Genomic DNA, 8,564 nt, shown 5'->3' with positions numbered 1-8,564 from the left:
CTTCCGTTTCCGTCTGTCTATGGTATATCTGTCTGTCGTTTGTTGTCTGTGCTGATATTTGTTAGATAGATAACCTCCGAAACTACAGGACTGATTGCTATAAAATTTTACAGATATTTTTGAAATGTCGTGTAACTGTAACCAAAATTGATGTGAATGAATGGTTTGAAATCTTGCAAAGGTTTTAATAAGGTTGTTGTAAGCCTAATAAATTGTTAATAAAATTGATCTGCCTCCCCCCATTTGATGAAGTCATCTCAACTCTTTTATTTTAACTTATAGGATTCTTGTAAAGAAAATAAAATTAACAATATCAAATTCCGGAGTTTATCTAAGAAACTCCATTTATTTGATGGTACATCAGGGGCGAGGGAAGTTCTCTCTAAATATTTGTAACAATAGACCATTTTTTTTGTATTTATTATAATCTTTTTGAAAGAAAAGGAAATGTTTTGTGGGAGCAAAACTGCTCAAATTTTTTTCTACATTATAAAAATGGAAATGCTGGGTATAGAAAATAAATTAAATCAAACAATGTTACGAAATGGCTTTATGTTCAGGGTAACTGATTTATAACATTCTGAACAGAAGTTTCCTTCCTTTGTCAGAGTTATCAAACTGTTATCTACCTAAAATAAACTCCAACATTTATGAATAACATAATACGAAACTGAAAATTTTTCATACTCCCAATTCAAGCACACATCACTTTAATTGTAAATTCTCCTGTTACGTCGTTAACTAAGCATCGTTTACCTACAAACTTGCTATCAAACACAGACAATTTACTATTGCCTGAAATTAGTCTGTACTGCGTAAAATTAAGCAAGGACAAAATCGTTAAACTGTAATCAAATTTGACTCTCAGACTCTTCCGCTGCCAAACCGTCCAACACAAAGAAATTAACCCTAGCAGAAAACAAATGAAATTTACCGATAAATTGGTATCAGCAAATCAGCAGTTACAACTAAAGTCACTAGATCTACTATTACTTTTAGAAAGTACGGCAAACTGCCTGTGGTCGGAATTCGACAGAGAGGAACCTAACCTATGTGTTAAACAAAGATAGCGCGAGGCTAGTAATTTTCGCTATCAAATGTAGGAACTGTCAACGAAAGTTTGATGTGTTTACGATTTGAGGTTACGACAGACTGTACTAGAATTATCGAGTTAACGGACCGGAAAGAACACTATTCCAGTCCCAAAGTAACTCCAGCCCTATTCAACGAGAAAGTGTCACCGGTAACCAGCAAACAGTCGTGGAAGACGTGTTACCACCAAGGCAATTGATGACCAAATGACAGTAACAGGATCGCCATCCTGGAAGCAAAAAATACCTGCTGTCGAAAAGACGGAGCATAACAAGGACACAGATATATTTCTATTTCATAAAAGTTACTAATTGCCACACATTTCAAGATCGAGTCACATTAGTTACAACTCCTTGATTGAAAATAAAATTGAGGCAAGCCAGAAATCCAGCGTTAATGAAATTCGTATCTCCTGCTTTTACGTATTGTATATTTTACGAGGTTGTCCGGACAACGTAATAAGATTGTACAACATAATAATGCAGCGAAATTATGTTATATGTACGCGTCAACAAAAGAAATGAGACACATATTTGTATAAAGTCCCATATATCCGTTTTTAGCAAAGAAGTTAAGCGCATGCCAGATTGACAGTTTAGGAAGTGCTCTAATCCAGAGGATGTTAAGTTCAAAACAGACGGTGCGCGCCGATATCGTCAGTAGGTTCGGTGGCTATTCCAGAGGAATGTAATCCCTCGGAGTTACAAAAGTACGTTTAAAATTTGGCGAAGTCGCGTAAATTTAAAAGGAGATTTGAAACTTCACAACAACTTGGACCTTTTCGGAGCTGTTTATACGTAAGTTTTATGTACCGCTTCGTTAATTTACGTAAAAAAATGTTGTAAAATATATTAGTTATTTTTAAATTATAGACACCTTTGCAGTAATTAATTAAATTAATGTAAGACAGTTTTCAAGGATTATAACTTTACAAATAAAGTCTTCTTGAAAACAACAAGGAGTGAAATATAACTTTAACATTTATATTAGCATAATCCGTAATTAACTTTTGATAATCAAACTAAAAATATTTAGAAGGTTTACAAATAATGTCTTACTAAATTAATGCTAAATCAAATGCAATTATCTACCTCAAACATTTACAACGTTAAATCTGTCGCTACTAAATTATGCATTAATTTTCACGTAAATTACCCCTGTTAAGTAAGAATTCTTGAATTCGTTTCAATGAATATGAATGTGCCCTATCATCGTTAAAAAACGCAACAAAATAGCGTCGTCGTTTAACATTATCGTGATTAGATCGATTTTTCCCAAAAAGATAAACTATTGTTCAAAAGTTTTCTAATTAACCTTTAATCCGAATATTTGCCGAAAGTGGAAAACACGATCAAACGGCCAATTAATTCTTAACAGCGAACCCCTTTCATGTCGACATTAAATTTTTATAACAAATCAATTAATTCGTAACAAATAATCATATGAATGTATGTTTAACCGAAACATCAGATTTTATTTTCAAAACACATCAGGTTTTTTTCACGACTATTTGTTTTGCAACAATGCTTAATTGGGATGTTCGCTTTTTTTATGAACCATATTTTGTTTAGTTTTATTATTTTGTTGAAATTTTCTTGAATTTAACTTTTCAAAGGCCTCAAGTTAATGAAATATCTTTTGTTCTTTACAATAGCTGTATTTATTTAACAATTTTGTTAGTCAGTGGCGTATTATTTATTTCAGAGACGAGACCCTAACCACAATAGAGCTCCGTATTTTATAAAGAATAAATAGTTATTAATATTTTCTAAAGAAAAGAAAAAATAAACAAAAACGACAGAAATAAAATAAATATTTCAGCAATATATCAATTTAATAAAATACGTCATCTATGATTTTTTTGTTTGCTTTTATCCTTCTGTTAAAAATTTTCGCAGTCTACATTATATACTTAGTTATGCTTTTATTTTGATCTCAACAACCGTAAAAGTAAAGCTAAAAAAAAAAATTGGTCTAAAGAGTTTAGACAGTACTTCCCTCGCTGTCGGAAACTTGACGACTGCATGGCTATTGTGTTTTTTTCTCATTACATTTTTGTAGTGGGAATTTAAAATTGCGATGACGTCATCAACATTTTTGCAAGGACACGGACATCAGTTGGGATAGATGTAGTGTAATACTAAGAATAAAATTATTGTATTCGCAAATTTTCGGGAAAATGAATTGGGTCGTTTTGAATATTGATTTTTTATAATCAATAAAATAACGAAACAATTTACTCACGTATACGGCAACTGAAAATCGTTTATGTATAAACATTCTTAATTTAAGATGACAAGCGTAACAGCATACGTGAGAGCCAAACAGAGAAACTGTAAACAAAACGACCATCGGTTTTATTGCTTCGACTTCCGCTTATTATATAAAACATTGGGTTTTATTTTAATTCTTGACGGTGAAATTCAAAATTGGTTGATTATAAACATGTCTATTTCACATTCGCGGAACCAAGTGAACAAATGCAGGTCTGTAATGTTAAAGTCGATGTAAATAAGCGTGCTACCCTTATGTTTCAACCGAGTTTTTCCTTTAACAAATTTTGTGTCTACCAAATTGGGTTGGTTGGGGTGTAATACTAATAATAAGTGTTGCCTTTAATTTAATCAATAAAATAAATTGACTTCATTAATTTTTTTTGAACCACCTCTTAAGAAAATCTAAAAAATATGAATGGAATGATAAATCACAAGTACAAACTCATCATATTTTTTGCATTTTAGATAGGATTTATTCAGCAAAATTTAAGGGTGACGTCATCAATTTTTTTAGGAGGGATGAACAAATACATTTTGAACAAAAGTTTACCATGCTTATAATAACTTTAAAATATACCCAAGATTTCAAAGCATTCGGTTTTCTAATTCCTGATTAAATCGATAAAATAAATTCACGCCTTCATTAATTTTTTTGAGTCACCCTGCATATGCAAATCCAAGAATATGATTGGAATGATAAATCACAAGTACAGACTCATCATATTTTGTACATTTTAGATACGATTTATTCGGCAAACTTTTGAGCTGACGTCATCAGTTTTTTGTAGAAGATAACCAAATACATTTTGACTAAAAATTTATTATGCTCTTTATAACCTTAAAACATCTGCAAGATTTCAAAGCATTCGGTTTTGTAGTTCCTGATTAAATCAATAAAATAAATTTACGCATTCATTAATTTTTTTGAGTCACCCTGTATATGCAAATCGAAAAAATTTGAATGGAATGATAAATCACAAGAAGAGACTCACCATATTTTGTACATTTTAGATAGGATTTTTTCAGCAAAATTTTGTGGTGACATCATAAATTTTTTAGGGGGGACGACCAAATGCGTTTTGATCAAAAATTTACCATGCTTATGATAATTTTAAAATATCTTCAAGATTTCGAAGCATTCGGTTTTGTAGTTCCTGAGTAAATCAGTAAAATAAATTTACGCTTTCATTTATTTTCTTGAATCACCCTGTATATGCAAATCCAAAAAATATGAATGGAGTGATAGATCACAAGTACAGACTGATCATATTTTGTACATTTTAGATATGATTTATTCGGCAAATTTTCGAGCTGACGTCATCAAGTTTTTGGAGGGGATAAGCAAATATATTTTGACTAAACATTTATTATGCTCTTTATAACCTTAAAACATCTGCAAGATGTCAGAGCATTCCGTTTTGTAGTTCCTGATTAAATCAATAAAATATATTTACGCATTCATTAATTTTTTTGAGTCACTCTGTATATGCAAATCCAAAAAATATGAATGGAGTGATAAATGACAAGTACAGCCTCATCATATTTTGTACATTTTAGATATGATTTATTCGGCAAACTTTCGAGCTGACGTCATCATTTTTTTGGAGGGGATAAGCAAATATATTTTGACTAAACATTTATTATGCTCTTTATGACCTTAAAACATCTGCAAGATTTCAGAGCATTCGGTTTTGTAGTTCCTGATTAAATCAATAAAATATATTTACGCATTCATTAATTTTTTTGAGTCACCCTGTATATGCAAATCGAAAAAATTTGAATGGAATGATAAATCACAAGAAGAGACTCACCATATTTTGTACATTTTAGATAGGATTTTTTCAGCAAAATTTTGTGGTGACATCATAAATTTTTTAGGGGGGACGACCAAATGCGTTTTGATCAAAAATTTACCATGCTTATGATAATTTTAAAATATCTTCAAGATTTCGAAGCATTCGGTTTTGTAGTTCCTGAGTAAATCAGTAAAATAAATTTACGCTTTCATTTATTTTCTTGAATCACCCTGTATATGCAAATCCAAAAAATATGAATGGAGTGATAGATCACAAGTACAGACCCATCATATTTTGTACATTTTAGATATGATTTATTCCACAAACTTTTGAGCTGACGTCATCAAGTTTTTGGAGGGGATAAGCAAATATTTTTTGACTAAAGATTTATGATGCTCTTTATAGCCTTAAAACATCTGCAACATTTCAAAGCATTCTGGTTAGCAGATTAAAAATTAAATTTCAAAATGTTGTTTTATAATTTTGATTTTTTTTTCAAAAATCTGGACGTTTCGGGTGAAAAGTCGATTCAGAGTTGTAAACTACATGTGTAGGACTATGTTATTTTATACAATTGAAAACCCATTTACCTATGTACAATTTTGAAGTGACGTCATCGCATTAGTGGTGGGGATGATTAGACAAATTTTGGTTGGCGTTCTACCATCTACATGATATTCTTAATATAAATACAAAATTTCACAACAATCGGTCGAGTACTTTCGGAGATTATCTGTCTAATAAAAATCCGGGACAACAGACGGACAGACGGACAGACGGACGGACAGACGGACAGACGGACAGACAGACGGAAATGGGAGACCTATTTCTTCGTCTTCTAGGGGTCATGAAAGATCGAGAAAACGTAAAAGTAGATAGTCGGCCGACGGACTCGATTACAATACTTCCTTTGCTTACGCTCGGGAAGTAAAAATATAAACGATTGTGTGTTATTTTGTAGTCACCATGAACATGTGTACCATAGTTAGTATCTACATATACCCCATGACCTTTAAAGTAACGTATAAAATTTGATTTTTCTACTTTTATTACTTCCCGAGCGTAAGCAAAGGAAGTATTGTAATCGAGTCCGTCGGCCGACTCTCTACTTTTACGTTTTCTCGATCTTTCATGACCTCTAGAAGACGAAGAAATAGGTCTCCCATTTCCGTCTGTCTGTCCGTCTGTCCGTCTGTCCGTCCGTCTGTCCGTCTGTCCGTCTGTCCGTCCGTCTGTCCGTCTGTCCGTCTGTCCGTCCGTCTGTCCGTCTGTTGTCCCGGATTTTTATTAGACAGATAATCTCCGAAAGTACTCGACCGATTGTTGTGAAATTTTGTACTTATATTAAGAATATCATGTAGATGGTAAAACGCTAACCAAAATTTGTCTAATCATCCCCACCACTAATGCGATGACGTCACTTCAAAATTGTACATAGTAAATGGGTTTTCAATTGTATAAAATAACATAGTCCTACACATGTAGTTTACAACTCTGAATCGACTTTTCACCCGAAACGTCCAGATTTTTGGAAAAAAAATCAAAATTATAAAACAATATTTTGAAATTTAATTTTTAATCTGCTAACCAGAATGCTTTGAAATGTTGCAGATGTTTTAAGGCTATAAAGAGCATCATAAATCTTTAGTCAAAAAATATTTGCTTATCCCCTCCAAAAACTTGATGACGTCAGCTCAAAAGTTTGTGGAATAAATCATATCTAAAATGTACAAAATATGATGAGTCTGTACTTGTGATCTATCACTCCATTCATATTTTTTGGATTTGCATATACAGGGTGACTCAAAAAAATTAATGAATGCGTAAATATATTTTATTGATTTAATCAGGAACTACAAAACCGAATGCTCTGAATCTTGCAGATGTTTTAAGGCTATAAAGAACATCATAAATCTTTAGTCAAAAAATATTTGCTTATCCCCTCCAAAAACTTGATGACGTCAGCTCAAAAGTTTGTGGAATAAATCATATCTAAAATGTACAAAATATGATGAGTCTGTACTTGTGATCTATCACTCCATTCATATTTTTTGGATTTGCATATACAGGGTGACTCAAAAAAATTAATGAATGCATAAATATATTTTATTGATTTAATCAGGAACTACAAGACCGAATGCTCTGAAATCTTGCAGATGTTTTAAGGTCATAAAGAGCATAATAAATGTTTAGTCAAAATATATTTGCTTATCCCCTCCAAAAACTTGATGACGTCAGCTCGAAAATTTGCCGAATAAATTATATCTAAAATGTACAAAATATGATCAGTCTGTACTTGTGATCTATCACTCCATTCATATTTTTTGGATTTGCATATACAGGGTGATTCAAGAAAATAAATGAAAGCGTAAATTTATTTTACTGATTTACTCAGGAACTACAAAACCGAATGCTTCGAAATCTTGAAGATATTTTAAAATTATCATAAGCATGGTAAATTTTTGATCAAAACGTATTTGGTCGTCCCCCCTAAAAAATTTATGATGTCACCACAAAATTTTGCTGAATAAATCCTATCTAAAATGTACAAAATATGGTGAGTCTCTTCTTGTGATTTATCATTCCATTCAAATTTTTTCGATTTGCATATACAGGGTGACTCAAAAAAATTAATGAATGCGTAAATTTATTTTATTGATTTAATCAGGAACTACAAAACCGAATGCTTTGAAATCTTGCAGATGTTGTAAGGTTATAATAAAGAGCATAATAAATTTTTAGTCAAAATATATTTGGTTATCTTCTACAAAAAACTGATGACGTCAGCTCAAAAGTTTGCCGAATAAATCGTATCTAAAATGTACAAAATATGATGAGTCTGTACTTGTGATTTATCATTCCATTCATATTTTTGGATTTGCATATGCAGGGTGACTCAAAAAAATTAATGAAGGCGTGAATTTATTTTATCGATTTAATCAGGAATTACAAAACCGAATGCTTTGAAATCTTGGGAATATTTTAAAGTTATTATGAGCATGGTAAACTTTTGTTCAAAATGTATTTGTTCATCCCTCCTAAAAAAATTGATGACGTCACCCTTAAATTTTGCTGAATAAATCCTATCTAAAATGCAAAAAATATGATGAGTTTGTACTTGTGATTTATCATTCCATTCATATTTTTTAGATTTTCTTAAGAGGTGGTTCAAAAAAATTAATGAAGTCAATTTATTTTATTGATTAAATTAAAGGCAACACTTATTATTAGTATTACACCCCAACCAACCCAATTTGGTAGACACAAAATTTGTTAAAGGAAAAACTCGGTTGAAACATAAGAGTAGCACGCTTATTTACATCGACTTTAACATTACAGACCTGCATTTGTTTTATGCGGTCACTTGGTTCCGCGAATGCGAAATAGACATGTTTATAAT

The 8,564-nt window shown here is 31.6% G+C and overlaps 1 protein-coding gene across 1 annotated transcript in view; it reads left to right on the top strand.

The window, feature by feature from the left end:
* Nucleotides 1–1,743: 1,743 nt before the first annotated feature.
* LOC135130146 (PDF receptor-like) overlaps nucleotides 1,744–8,564 on the top strand; it is a 204,069-nt gene continuing 197,248 nt past the window's right edge. The window contains exon 1 of the mRNA XM_064057483.1: nucleotides 1,744–1,889. The gene's annotated coding sequence lies outside the window, so the exon portion shown is untranslated. The remainder of the gene's footprint in view (nucleotides 1,890–8,564) is intronic.

The sequence above is a fragment of the Zophobas morio genome, unplaced genomic scaffold (genome assembly GCF_036711695.1).
Source record: "Zophobas morio isolate AGI-343-1 ecotype UQ-CSIRO unplaced genomic scaffold, CSIRO_AGI_Zmor_V1 ptg000017l, whole genome shotgun sequence".
Lineage (NCBI taxonomy): Eukaryota > Metazoa > Arthropoda > Insecta > Coleoptera > Tenebrionidae > Zophobas > Zophobas morio.
The sequence above is the reverse complement of the archived record's forward strand: the minus strand, read 5'-3'. Positions and strand labels throughout refer to the sequence as shown.